We start from the raw sequence: 14,798 nt of genomic DNA on the forward strand, positions 1-14,798 counted from the left end.
TTAACGCCCTTGTGTTTCTGATAATCGGTCAACTATTATTCAACCCCGAACTAAACAACTACGTGTACGATCTCGTTTCTCTTTCAGACTTCAACTTTTGACAACTAGAGGCACGATATGGCAACCTCGAGATGTAAGCTCATCCTATTCTAAGTCCTCATTTCACTCCTATCTTTATCGCTCACATTTCCGTTTAAGGAAACTCCTTGTAACATTTCTCCATGGATAGAGAAACTCCTCATATTACATTAGTATTCGCCACGAGGGTGAATAGTCCTAACGAACATTTTTTTTTTCTCGAACCCTAACTGACTCGTTCAAACATATCTTAAGAGATTCTATTCCAACACGGTGTATCTTTGTTAATTATCCCGTATCGAAATACTCGTTTCACTTCTAGTTTTACAAGAAGCCTCGGGACCGCGTTTAGACATGAGTACCGCGTACCATCCACAACCCGACGGACCGAACAAACATGTGATTTAAACCTTGGAAACCATAATACAAGTTTGTATTACCAACTTCAAATTTACTTGAGAAAAGTATTTTCCTTTAACCGAATCCTCGTACTACAATGATTTTCATTCAAGTTTTAACGTCACTCCTTTTGAAACCACATGTGACCGGAAACGTCATTCTCCCTTGTCGAACCAAGTAAACGATGATCAATTCACCGGGGCCGAGGTTGTTCATGAGCAACCGAGAAAATTTATTCATATTCAGGTAAAACCCTACGCGACTCGTAATCACCAAGAGCTACGCCGATGTTAGACGTAAACATTTCAAATTCCACGTGGGAAACCGCGTCACGTTAAGAGTCGCACCTTGGAAAGGTGCAATCCGTTTCGGGAAACGTAGGAAGCTAAATCCGCGATATTTTGATCCTTTAAATTCTTGGGGTGTTTTGGACCCGTCGCTAGCCGTTTAGACTTTTCCGACTCATTTTGGGACTCCGTTTATCCTACATTCGATGTATCAACTCAAAGACGTGTTTTGCGAAACGAGAACTTGTTATCTCCTTTGATGAACTCACTATCGACGATAACCCTCACTTCCTAGGAGGACCGGTTGAAACCATAAATCGTGAAGCCAAACCTTAAAACATCGTATGATCCCGACCGTCAAAATTCGTTGAAATACCCTAGAACGTACTTCTCCCTCACTCGTAGAATTGGCAACGCAAGATCTCGAGGAAGATTCAACAACTACTACTTCCAACTAAATTTCGGGACGAAATTTCTTTTGAGGTGTGGATAATGTAACATCCCGCGTTTTTCCGTTAAATTTAATTTTAACACCGTCTTTTTTTTTTTAAAACATAATCTTTCGTATTTAAATTAATAGTTTCCGTGAGTAACGTTCATTATATTCCCGCTATTTAATTTTGACATCACCCGTTTACTCGAGCGTTTTAAAAATATTCGTTTGGTTAATTCCCGCACCCGACTACAAACATGAGGGACTTAAGTTGACAAGTGGGCAAAGTGGTGACTAGGTCAACTAGTCAACCACTTCACCTCCTCCATTCATTTCCATCCATCTTCACCTCCTTTTTCTCTCTAGCTCAAGAACTCCATTTCTCCCAACTTCACTAAATCATCATCTAAATTCGATCTAGGAGGCTTACATCAAAACAAATTACGTATTTGGAATCCTCTCTTCATCCTCTACAATTTGATACCAACTTCATCTCGTTTGGGTAACAATTCTAAAACTCTAGATTTCTCTAAATTCGTGTTTTTGATTTGAAATGGTGTTAGTTAGTGTCTATGGCTCGTGTCTAGCATGAATATATGATTTACTTGCTCGATTTGTTGTTTTGAGTAACTAGTTTGAACATTTGAAATGGGTTTGCTTAATCTTGCATTTTGGAAGATTAAATGTTGTTTGATTGTTAAAGTTCATGTTTTAAAAGTGTTACTAGCATCATTAGCTTCATGTTGATATATAGATTGATCAAAGAAACTTCAAAAACGTGATTATTGATTTTGGTGTTGCTTGACTAGGGTTTGCTAGTTCTTGAAATGAATTTTTGGATGCTTGAATGCCATGGAATGTTAATTGTTAGTGATTAGTTGTAATGTATGCTTCATTACCTTCAAAACGGCATATCATATGTGTAAATTGGATTCCCGGAACTTAAAATGCATATTGATGAACTTGAGGCTTTGAAATGAGCGTTTATTGATCACATGACGAGAATTCGATTGTTGTAAATGATGTTTTTGTTTGAGGATTTGTGTTTAGTTGTGTTCCTTGTCAAAAGAGCTTTCCAACGGTATAAGATACGTCTTCTAATTGTTTGCGGTTTGCGTTTTGCGTTTGTTTGAAGTTTTGACCAAGACTTGAACCTTGAAAACGACCTGACACCAGACCATGTGTTATGTCGCGGCGCGACACCCCTTGCCGCGGCGCGACATTTGCCTTGTCCAGATTCTGTCCAACTTTTCCATTTTATCAAAAATGTTTGCCATGTTCTAGACCTCCAATTCACATGCAACTTGTTTTAACATGCTTATATATGAATAACTAGCATAGAAAATTTGTCCGAGACCCGACCCGAACGTGTTGACTTTTTCGTTGACTTTGACCAAGTTTGACTTTTAGTCAAACTTAACCAAACTTTTATGCAATCTTCCTAACATGCTTTTATACTTGTATCTTGCATGAAACTTGACAATTTGCTTCACATGCTACATAATCGAGTCGTGTCGAGCCATAGGACTAATTGAACACATTTCACCCGACCTTGTGTCGTAACCGGTTAATTGATATAACTTACTTGTTTAGGTCAAGGCTAAGCAACTTTCATGCACACGTTTACTTGTTGAAGTACTTTTATACTCGTGCACTCGAGGTGAGATCATAGTCCCACTTTTACTCTTTTTGAACTTATATTGGGATGAGAAAACATAAACGATTCTTTTGAACTAAGTGAACACAAGAACGGGAAAACAAACATTCTACATACGAGTTTAGAACAAAATCCTCAATTCGATTATCATTAGTTACACTTGCCGGGTGTAAGCGAGAACTTATGTTATATGGCCATATGGGTTGACAACCCTCATCCTTGACGGTTCGCTACCGTCTACGGATGAAATATATTTTCGAGAATCAGTGTTTGTTCTAGCACTAAGTGATGGGGTATACAATGGAAGGAATGTTAAGCTTTGATAATTGGGTGCTCGTGAAACAAACTTTTGGAATGTATTACTATTATTTCATTGATGCAAATCTTGTGGTTCACTTGTACTTACTTACTTAAACCTATGATTTCACCAACGTTTTCGTTGACAGATTTCTATGTTTTTCTCAGGTCCTTGTGCTTCCGCTCATTATTTGATACTTGCATTGGATGTCGAGTATATGTGCATTTCATGGAGCGTCTTTTGACTTTACTTTAAACCGTGTCGCCTAGATTTCATTCGTATTATAACGTTGTAACTTAACTATTGGTTGAACAATTCTTGTAAACTTTGAGAACAATCTTTATTTTGAAATGAAGGCGACATATTTTGGTCAAACGTTATCTTAAAGACTTATAATCAGGTAATGGGACCCACGTAGCCGACGCCGTCACTTGACGATTTGTCGGGGTCGCTACATTTTACACAACGTTTGACCGTCCAATTTGACCGATGATATCACGAACTATATAACACACGATAATTATACGATTATGTATATATACATATCTATACATATTTAACATGATTTAAGGATGGTTTAATGTCTCATTGTGTACTAACAACAATGAGTTATAGGTATATTTTGAGATCACTAACTTAAGTTTTCAAAACGATAACTATATTTAACATTCTTTGACATATATACTTATAATCTATAATGTGTTGGTGATTTATGTCACCAATATGATTTAAGTGTAATGGGATTAATTTGTTAACCAAAATAATCTTGATAAATAGCGAACAAGTTTGGGAAAGTGTGGAGTGCACACTTGTTTGAACTTATCTTGATCATGACGGGGGTTCGGGGGCAGCGCCCCCGATAGCGGGGTTCAAGGGGTGGCAACCCCTGGCAGGGTCCAAGGGGCAGAGCCCCTGGCTGGTATTGCTTTATTAAAAATGTCTTAAAATTTTATTTTGGCCCGGTTTGACCCAAAATAAAAGCCCGGTTTTGAGCCTCTTTTACAGTTATAAACCCGTCCATATTTGAATTCTCGTTCCGTTTCCTCAAAATTTCTACAAGTATATCTAGGGTATATGTAACTGTATCATACCCAGCTTCTATACGTATTTACTATTAGTATATACCAACAATAAACTCCAATGATCAGCCACTAGACATGATGTTACATGTGGGAACCAACCATTTAACCTCATGTATGACTTATATGCAAGAAAACAAACTAAATCTCCTATATATCCATCCCATAATCACATCATTTTGCACACACACACACATACAATTTCATTTCCAATTTTCTTTCAAGTTAATTCACTCCCTAATCTCTCTTCATGTACCTACTCAAGAACGTATCAATATAGTCATCCGATTTCAAGGAGATTACTTCCAATCTTTCAATCCTACTCCACCACTCTTTTGATTCCAAGATTTTTCTTATCTTTTCCAGTAGCTTTATCCAAGTAACCTGAGGTAGTAACCTTATTCATAATCTTATTCGATTCATATTTATATAGCTATCTTATTTTGAGTTATAAATTATAACAACAAGAACATAGTTTGAATGATTTCAAACTTGTTCGCAAACTAAATAGATCCTTCTAACTTGACTTTTAAAATACTTCAAGACCTGTAATATATCATAATGATATGCTAACTTAACAAGATACAACTTGTTTTTACAAAGAACACCTTAAAACAAAATTGGGTATCCGAAGCTAGTTTAGCAACGAAATTAATTGGAGTAAAACTAAACTAATCATATTTTTGCTAATTAATATGATATTTTATATATATTTACTTATGATTTGATTTTATATATTTCAGGACCACCCGTAAACAACACTAGAAGATTAATCATAAGACCTCATGATTGTACGCAACACGTCATTTGACAACACGGTACTTTATGTACGCAACACGTCATTTGACAACATGGTACCATGGGTCGAGATTAATTCTGATCAATACGAATACGATGGGGTCTTTATTTATTTTATTGAGCAACTAATTGTGGACCATTAACAACAGACTGCTAACTACGGACTAAGAAAATATTAAAAGTATTAAAAGTATTATAAGTATATATATGTATATATATATATATATATATATATATATATATATATATATATATATATATATATATATATATATATATATATAACGATTACTTGAAAAGAAAATATGTTGATATATTATATATATGGTTAGGTTCGTGATATCTATCAGAGAACAAGTCGTGTTAAATAACTTCAAGGCAAAAGTGAGTATATAGTCCCACTTTTAAACTCTAAATATTTAGGGATGAGAATACATGCATTTTATGATTTACGTTATGGACACAAGTGATTAAAAATATATATTATACGTTGAGTTGTACCACTGGCATACTTTCCTGTAACTTGGTAACTACTATTTACATGAGGTATTGTAAACGCGAATCCTGTTGATAGATCTATCGGGCCTGACAACCCCAACCGGACTGGACGACCAGTATTCAACAGTTGCACAGTACTTCATTTCGGTGACTACACTTGGTACGGTGTAGTAAGATTTCATAATAAAGGGAATATGCGACGTTGATTAAATGTTAAGTATGGTTATCAAGTGCTCAACAACTTAGAATATTTTTATTAAAACGTTTATATATGAAATCTTGTGGTCTATATTTATAACGTTGCTGGCATTAAACCTATATCTCACCAACTTTATGTTGACATTTTAAGCATGTTTATTCTCAGGTGATAACTAAAAGCTTCCGCTGCAACATGTTGAATTTAAGCAAGATCTTGAGTATGCATATTTGTGTCAAAAATAAAACTGCATATCGGAGAAGTTGTAATGTAAAATACGTTGGAAATCGTGTTGTTATCATCACATGTAAAGTTTGTAAGGCTAAGATTATCGCTAAACGATAATCATTATTATGTTGTTTAAACTTTGTGTTTTTAATAAAAGTTATGGTTTGTATTGTAAAAACGAATGCAGTTTTCTTTGAAAAATGTCGCATATAGAGGTCAATACCTCGCGATGAAATCATATGTTATTATATTAGTCCTTATGGTTTAGGACGGGTTATGACATGTGGTATCAGAGCGTTGGTCTTAGAGAACCAGAAAATTTGTATTAGTGTGTCTTATCGAGTTTGTTAGGATGCATTAGTGAGTCTGGACTTTGACCGTGTTTGATTTAGAAAACTATTGCTTATCCTTGTTGGTTAAAAATTAATATGTAAATATTATGTGGTACTAATGTGCTAGTTATTATGTGATAGATTCCTGGCTTAGAACTTGTTATCACATTCAGCGACTCCGAGCCAGAATCTTCAGATGGTGTTCCAGTCATTAACTTATCCGATGATGAAAACGACACCTTTGGGGAAGACTCACAATTTTCGGATGAATCAATTGAAGAGGAACGGGAAAGTGATCCTGATGAGGAAGAAATACAGGAAATTACGAAAGACAAGTTCGAAAGAGGAAAGAAACGAAAGGCTACTGAATTGAAAAATCCAAATCCCGAGTTTAGTGAGGATGTTGTGGCACCAACTCCACCAGACACTTCCACCCCTATTCCCGCTATTCCTATTAGTTCTATCCCGACATCCTGTTCTTCAGCCCCTTAGCCAAAACGCAGGGAGACAGTCAAGATAACCTTTAAGCGATTTCTTTGAACACAAACGTTTGGGGTTAAATGATGCGCTGTTATTTTAAACCATGGGATCATATAACGTTTTGTATAATATTACTAGTGTGGATTGCTTAATGTTTGATGTAAGATAAGCATATGTAAAATAGTGAAGTGTGAAATGCAATAATTTTCCATGGTTGAGTATTATTTGGATGGTAGTAATTAATTTCTGTACTAAGCTATTAAGTATGAACTTTAACGGGTAGGTACTACCCTAGATATAATTATAAAACGCTAATAAGAAGAAAAGGATTTTATAATAATAACTGGTTCATATTATTAATAAGCTACGGAGTACTGTAAATACACACTACATCTATAATATTCCATGTGAATAATTATTTTTTTTCATTCTTATTGAAGATTATGGCGCGATTGAACCGAATGACGGAACAAGAAATTGAGGAACTCATCAATCAGCGAGTGAACGACAGAATGTTATGGGTCGAGGCTGCTAGAGGTGCTGCAGTTAATCCAAATCCTCGTGTGGGATGTACTTACAAAACTTTTCAAGGTTGCAAGCCCTCATCATTCATTGGAACAGAAGGACCGGTCAGTTTAACCCGGTGGATCGAAAAGATAGAGTCTGTGTTTAAAATCAGTGGTTGTATTGAGAAGGACATGACCAAGTATGCATCGTGCACCTTACAAGATAGTGCACTCACGTGGTGGAAAAACTATGTGAAGGCCGTAGGAGGAGATGTAGCTTATGATACTCCCTGGGAAGAATTCAAAATAATGCTAATCAACGAGTATTGTCCAAGGAACGAGGTTAGGAAGTTGGAAGCTGAATTATGAAGCCTGAAAGTTATTGGTACTGAACTCACTAACTACAAATAGCGATTCATGGAATTAGCTTTGCTATGTCCCGAATTGGTACCAACCGAAGAACGGAAGATAGAACTGTACAAAGATGGTTTGCCTAAAAATGTCAAGGCAAATGTTACAGCATCGAAACCCAAGACTATTCATGAAGCCATCACTATGGCAAACGAGTTGATGGACCAGATTATTCTGGATAAGAACACTGATGTCAAGACATTGGAAAACAAAAGAAAGTGGGAAGGTAATTAACAATCCAACAAGAAACAAGAAACCACGTAAGGTGTGGGTAGTGGTTCAAGCTCAGGTTACAAAGGATGAAATCCTTTATGTAACAGATGCCACAAACATCACTCTGGTTATTGTAATGTGGTGTGCGATAATTGTAATCGAAGGGGTCATCTTGCTGAAGATTGTAGGATTCCTGTTACAAATACCAATGGCACCAAGACTCCTGCCACCAATGCAAATAGAACTGCCTTGGCCACTGTTACTTGTTATGGGTGTGGGAAACAGGGTCATTATAAGAGCCAGTTCCTGAATCCAGAGAAGAATAACGGATCTGCACGTGGAAGAGCATTTATTATTAATGCTAGAGAGGCGTGTGAAGACCCGGAGCTTGTTACGGGTACGTTTATCATTAATAACTTATCAGCATCTATTATATTTGATACTGGTGCCGATAGAAGTTACGTGTGTAGAGACTTTTAAACTAAATTGAATTGTTCATCATTACCTCTAGATGCTAAGTACATGATTGAGTTAGCTAATGGTAAACTAATTAAAGCCGATAAAATTTGCCGTGATTGTAAAATAAATTTAGCCGGAAAAACATTTAAGATTGATTTGATACCCATAGAATTAGGAAGTTTTGACGTAATTATCGGCATGGACTGGATGTCCAAAGTAGGAGTCGAAGTGGTGTGTGCTGAAAAGGCAATTCGTATTCCTCGAAAGGATAAATCAATGATAATGATTTACGAAGATAAAGGTAACCCAAACCTAAATCTCATTAGCTGTTTGAAAGCTCTAAAGTGCTTAGAAAAGGGATGTTATGCCATCCTAGCACATGTAAAGAAAGTTGAAGAAAAAGAGAAGAATATTAATGATGTAAATGTAGTAAGAGACTTTCCCGATGTATTTCCGGAAGAATTACCGGGACTACCTCCATTCAGGTCTGTAGAATTTCAAATAGATCTTGTACCAGGAGCTGCACCGGTTGCTCGTGCTCCATATAGACTTGCACCGTCCGAGTTAAAAGAACTTCAGAGTCAGTTAAAAGAATTACTGGACCGAGGATTCATACGACCAAGTACTTCACCGTGGGGAGCTCCAATTTTATTTGTTAAAAAGAAAGATGGATCTTTTAGGATGTGTATAGATTATCGTGAATTAAATAAGTTAACTATCAAGAATCGGTATCCACTACCGAGAATTGACGACTTATTTGATCAACTGCAAGGATCATGTGTGTACTCGAAAATCGACTTAAGATCGGGCTATCATCAACTACGTGTCAAAGAAGAAGATATTCCGAAAACTGCTTTCCGGACACGCTACGGTCATTACGAATTTTTGGTCATGCCGTTTGGATTAACGAATGCACCAGCTGTATTCATGGACCTCATGCATCGAGTTTGTAGTTCGTATCTAGATAAGTTTGTTATCGTTTTCATTGATGATATTATCATCTATTCCAAAAATGAGCAAGAGCATGAGCAGCATTTAAGGTTGGTATTAGAATTGTTAAGAAAGGAACAGTTATACGCCAAATTTTCTAAGTGTGCATTTTGGTTGAAAGAAGTGCAATTTCTTGGTCATGTTGTTAGTAGCAAAGGAATTCAGGTTGATCCAGCTAAAATTGAGGCCATTGAAAAATGGGAGACTCCTAAGACACCAACGCAGATACGCCAATTTTTGGGTTTAGCCAGTTATTATAGAAGGTTTATTCAAGATTTTTCTCGAATAGCTAAACCATTAACAGCGTTAACGCAAAAAGGGAAGAAGTACGAATGGACTTCTGAGCAGGAGAGTGCATTTCAATTACTGAAGAAGAAGTTGACTACAGCACCTATTTTATCGTTACCTGAAGGGAACGATGATTTTGAGATATATTGTGACGCTTCGCGACAAGGTTTTGGTTGTGTCCTTATGCAACGGAAGAAAGTTATAGCATACGCATCCCGACAATTGAAGATTCACGAGTGGAATTATACGACGCATGATTTAGAATTGGGAGCAGTAGTGTTTGCATTGAAGATATGGAGACACTATTTATATGGGGTTAAATGCACTGTGTTTACTGATCATAAAAGCCTTCAACATATTTTTGATCAGAAACAGCTGAACATGAGGCAACGTAGGTGGGTCGAGCTGATAAATGACTATGATTGTGAAATTTGCTATCATCCCGGGAAAGCGAACGTGGTGGCTGACACTCTAAGCAGAAAGGAACGGGAACCAATTCGAGTACGAGCAATGAACATAAAAATTCGCATGAATCTCAACTCACAAATCAAAGAGGCTCAACGAGAAGCTCTTACTAAAGAAAACATAGGAAATGAAATAATGAAGAAGTATGGGAAACAACTCGTTATACGGGAAGACGGAATTTGATATTTTACAAACCGTATTTGGGTACCAAAGTTGGGTGGATTAAGGAAGTTGATATTGAACGAGGCACATAAGACAAGATACTCGATACATCCTGGAGTTGGAAAGATGTATCAAGATCTTAAGACGCATTATTGGTGGCCTAATTTAAAGACAGACGTTGCAACATATATTGGGGAATGTTTAACTTGTTCCAAAATTAAAGCAGAACATCAGAAGCCGTCAGGGTAACTTCAACAACCAGAAATCCCAGAATGGAAATGGGACGGTATTACCATGGATTTCATCACGAAGTTACCTAAGACTGCCTGGGGTTATGACACCATTTGGGTAATAGTTGATCGTCTTACCAAATCTGCACATTTCTTGCCTATAAAGGAAACGGATAGAATGGAGAAACTATTATGATTATAAACAAAGGAAATTATTTCAAGGCATGGAATACCTATTTCCATTATATCTGATCGTGATAGTAGATTTACATCAAAGTTCTGGCAATCACTACAGGAAGCTCTGGGAACTCGTTTGGATATGAGCACCACATATCATCCACAAACTGACGGGCATAGTGAAAGAACAATTCAGACTCTTGAAGACATGCTCAGGGCATGTGTGATCGATTTTGGAAACGGATGGGATAAATATCTACCATTAGCAGAATTCTCGTATAATAATAGTTATCATGCGAGTATTAAAGCTGCACCATTTGAAGCACTGTATGGAAGGAAGTGTAGATCCCCTATCTATTGGAATGAAGTAGGAGATCGACAATTAACTGGTCCCGAGATTATACACGAAATGACTGAGAAGATAGTACAAATCAAGGAGAGATTGAGGACGGCCCGTAGTCGCCAAAAGAGCTACGCCGATGTCCGAAGGAAACCATTAGAGTTTCAGATCGGTGACATGGTTATGCTAAAGGTGTCACCTTGGAAAGGTGTAATACATTTCGGTAAAAGGGGTAAACTGAACCCAAGGTATGTAGGTCCGTTCAAGATCATTGAACGCATTGGACCGGTAGCTTATCGACTCGAGTTACCACAATAACTCGCCGGAGTACATAATACGTTTCACGTTTCAAACCTTAAGAAGTGTCTTGCAAAGGAAGACCTCACCATTCCACTTGAAGAAATCCAAGTTGACGAGAAACTACAATTCATAGAAGAACCAGTTGAAATCATGGACCGTGAAGTTAAACGGCTCAAGCAGAGCAACATACCAATCGTTAAGGTTCGTTGGAATGCTTGAAAGGGTCCCGAGTTTACTTGGGAACGAGAGGATCAGATGAAACAAAAGTATCCACATTTGTTTCCCGATGACGCAAAATAGGTACAATTTTAAAATTTCGGGACGAAATTTATTTAACGGGTAGGTACTGTAACGACCCGGAATTTTTCGATCGTTTTATACTTATGAGATTAACATTTACATAAATTAAACCTTACCAACATGATAAGCAATCCAAATTGTTGAGACTTATGTTTTTGAAAAGAGTTTTACACAACGTTTGACCGTCCAATTTGACCAATGATATCACGAACTATATAACACACGATAATTATACGATTATGTATATATACATATCTATACATATTTAACATGATTTAAGGATGGTTTAACGTCTCATTGTGTACTAACAACAATGAGTTATAGGTATATTTTGAGATCACTAACTTAAGTTTTCAAAACGATAACTATATGTAACATTCTTTGACATATATACTTATAATCTATAATGTGTTGGTGATTTATTCCACCAATATGATTTAAGTGTAATGGGATTAATTTTTTAACCAAAATAATCTTGATAAATAGCGAACTAAATCTCCTATATATCCATCCCATAATCACATCATTTTGCACACACACACACACACATACAATTTCATTTCCAATTTTCTTTCAAGTTAATTCACTCCCTAATCTCTCTTCATGTACCTACTCAAGAACGTATCAATATAGTCATCCGATTTCAAGGAGATTACTTCCAATCTTTCAATCCCACTCCACCACTCTTTTGATTCCAAGATTTTTCTTATCTTTTCCAGTAGCTTTATCCAAGTAACCTGAGGTAGTAACCTTATTCATAATCTTATTCGATTCATATTTATATATCTATCTTATTTTGAGTTATAAATTATAACAACAAGAACATAGTTTGAATGATTTCAAACTTGTTCGCAAACTAAATAGATCCTTCTAACTTGACTTTTAAAATACTTCAAGACCTGTAATATATCATAATGATATGCTAACTTAACAAGATACAACTTGTTTTTACAAAGAACACCTTAAAACAAAATCGGGTATCCGAAGCTAGTTTAGCTACGAAATTAATTGGAGTAAAACTAATCATATTTTTGCTAATTAATATGATATTTTATATATATTTACTTATGATTTGATTTTATATATTTCAGGACCACCCGTAAACAACACGAGAAGATTAATCATAAGACCTCATGATTGTACGCAACACGTCATTTGACAACACGGTAGTTTATGTACGCAACACGTCATTTGACAACATGGTACCATGGGTCGAGATTAATTCTGATCAATACGAATACGATGGGGTCTTTATTTATTTTATTGAGCAACTAATTGTGGACCATTAACAACAGACTGCTAACTACGGACTAAGAAAATATTAAAAGTATTATAAGTATATATATATATATATATATATATATATATATATATATATATATATATATATATATATATATATATATATATATATATGTAACGATTACTTGAAAAGAAAATATGTTGATATATTATATATATGGTTAGGTTCGTGATATCTATCGGAGACCAAGTCGTGTTAAATACCTTCAAGGCAAAAGTGAGTATATAGTCCCACTTTTAAACTCTAAATATTTCGGGATGAGAATACATGCATTTTATGATTTACGTTATGGACACAAGTGATTAAAAATATATATTCTACATTGAGTTGTACCACTGGCATACTTCCCTATAACTTGGTAACTACTATTTACATGAGGTATTGTAAACGCGAATCCTGTTGATAGATCTATCGGGCCTGACAACCCCAACCGGACTGGACGACCAGTATTCAACGGTTGTACAGTACTTCATTTCGGTGACTACACTTGGTACGATGTAGTAAGATTTCATAATAAAGGGAATATACGACGTTGATTAAATGTTAAGTATGGTTATCAAGTGCTCAACAACTTAGAATATTTTTATTAAAACGTTTATATATGAAATCTTGTGGTCTATATTTATAACGCTGCTGGCATTAAACCTATATCTCACCAACTTTATGTTGACATTTTAAGCATGTTTATTCTCAGGTGATAACTAAAAGCTTCCGCTGCAACATGTTGAATTTAAGCAAGATCTTGAGTATGCATATTTGTGTCAAAAATAAAACTGCATATCGGAGAAGTTGTAATGTAAAATACGTTGGAAATCGTGTTGTTATCATCACATGTAAAGTTTGTAAGGCTAAGATTATCGCTAAATGATAATCATTATTATGTTGTTTAAACTTTGTATTTTTAATAAAAGTTATGGTTTGTATTGTAAAAACGAATGCAGTTTTATTTGAAAAATGTCGCATATAGAGGTCAATACCTCGCGATGAAATCATATGTTATTATATTTGTCCTTATGGTTTAGGACGGGTTATGACATCTTAGCACATCGACACTTCACTCGTCACGTGAAATGTGGTGTCTTAGCACATCGGCACTTCACATCTCACGCTACAACAAATAAATACATTATATACATACGCATATAATTATTCCACTCACCTCAAAGTCTTTTGTGAAAGATAGCCGAGCTTGCAAACTTCAATGTAACGTACCTATTACATTATGCACATAATCAATCACAAGATCAAGTTGGTCAACCAACTCATTCACCATTCTAGTGTCGTTTTGGCCCATGGTGCAAATTTCAACCCATTTGCACACTTAACCCTAATATTGGGTCAACTAGCCAAAAACCCTAACCCTAGCCATTTATGGTCTTAACAAACATATAGTCACAATGTTAACTCATTTTCACACTAACAAGACAACTTAGGTCATCAAAGACCCGTTTTACCCATTCGAGGTTTCCACACCCATTCAGGTCACCACATGCCCAAATAGCACCCATTTACATAACATGTAGGCGTGCTAGTGGTTAACTAACCAATTTAAGACTCATAAACTCATTTATCATTTCAAAACCCTAGGTTAGTCATCCTTTGAGTCTTCATGACTCAAACTTACCCAAAATCCCCAAATCACTAACAAATGGGTTTTATACACATCACTAGCCCAAACCCTAACCCTTAAACACATTAAACTAAGGAAATCAAGTTTAGTACTTACCACCACAATCAAAACATAGCTAGTGAGGAGATGAACAACTTTAATGCTCGAGCTCTAACCCGAAACAAGCTTCTTCCTCTTCTATTTGAGTTTTCTCACACTTGAATCACACTCTCTCTCTAGAATTGAAGTGGATGAAGTTTGGTGGTTGTAAATGGAGTAAAT

The sequence above is a fragment of the Rutidosis leptorrhynchoides genome, chromosome 11 (genome assembly GCF_046630445.1).
Source record: "Rutidosis leptorrhynchoides isolate AG116_Rl617_1_P2 chromosome 11, CSIRO_AGI_Rlap_v1, whole genome shotgun sequence".
Lineage (NCBI taxonomy): Eukaryota > Viridiplantae > Streptophyta > Magnoliopsida > Asterales > Asteraceae > Rutidosis > Rutidosis leptorrhynchoides.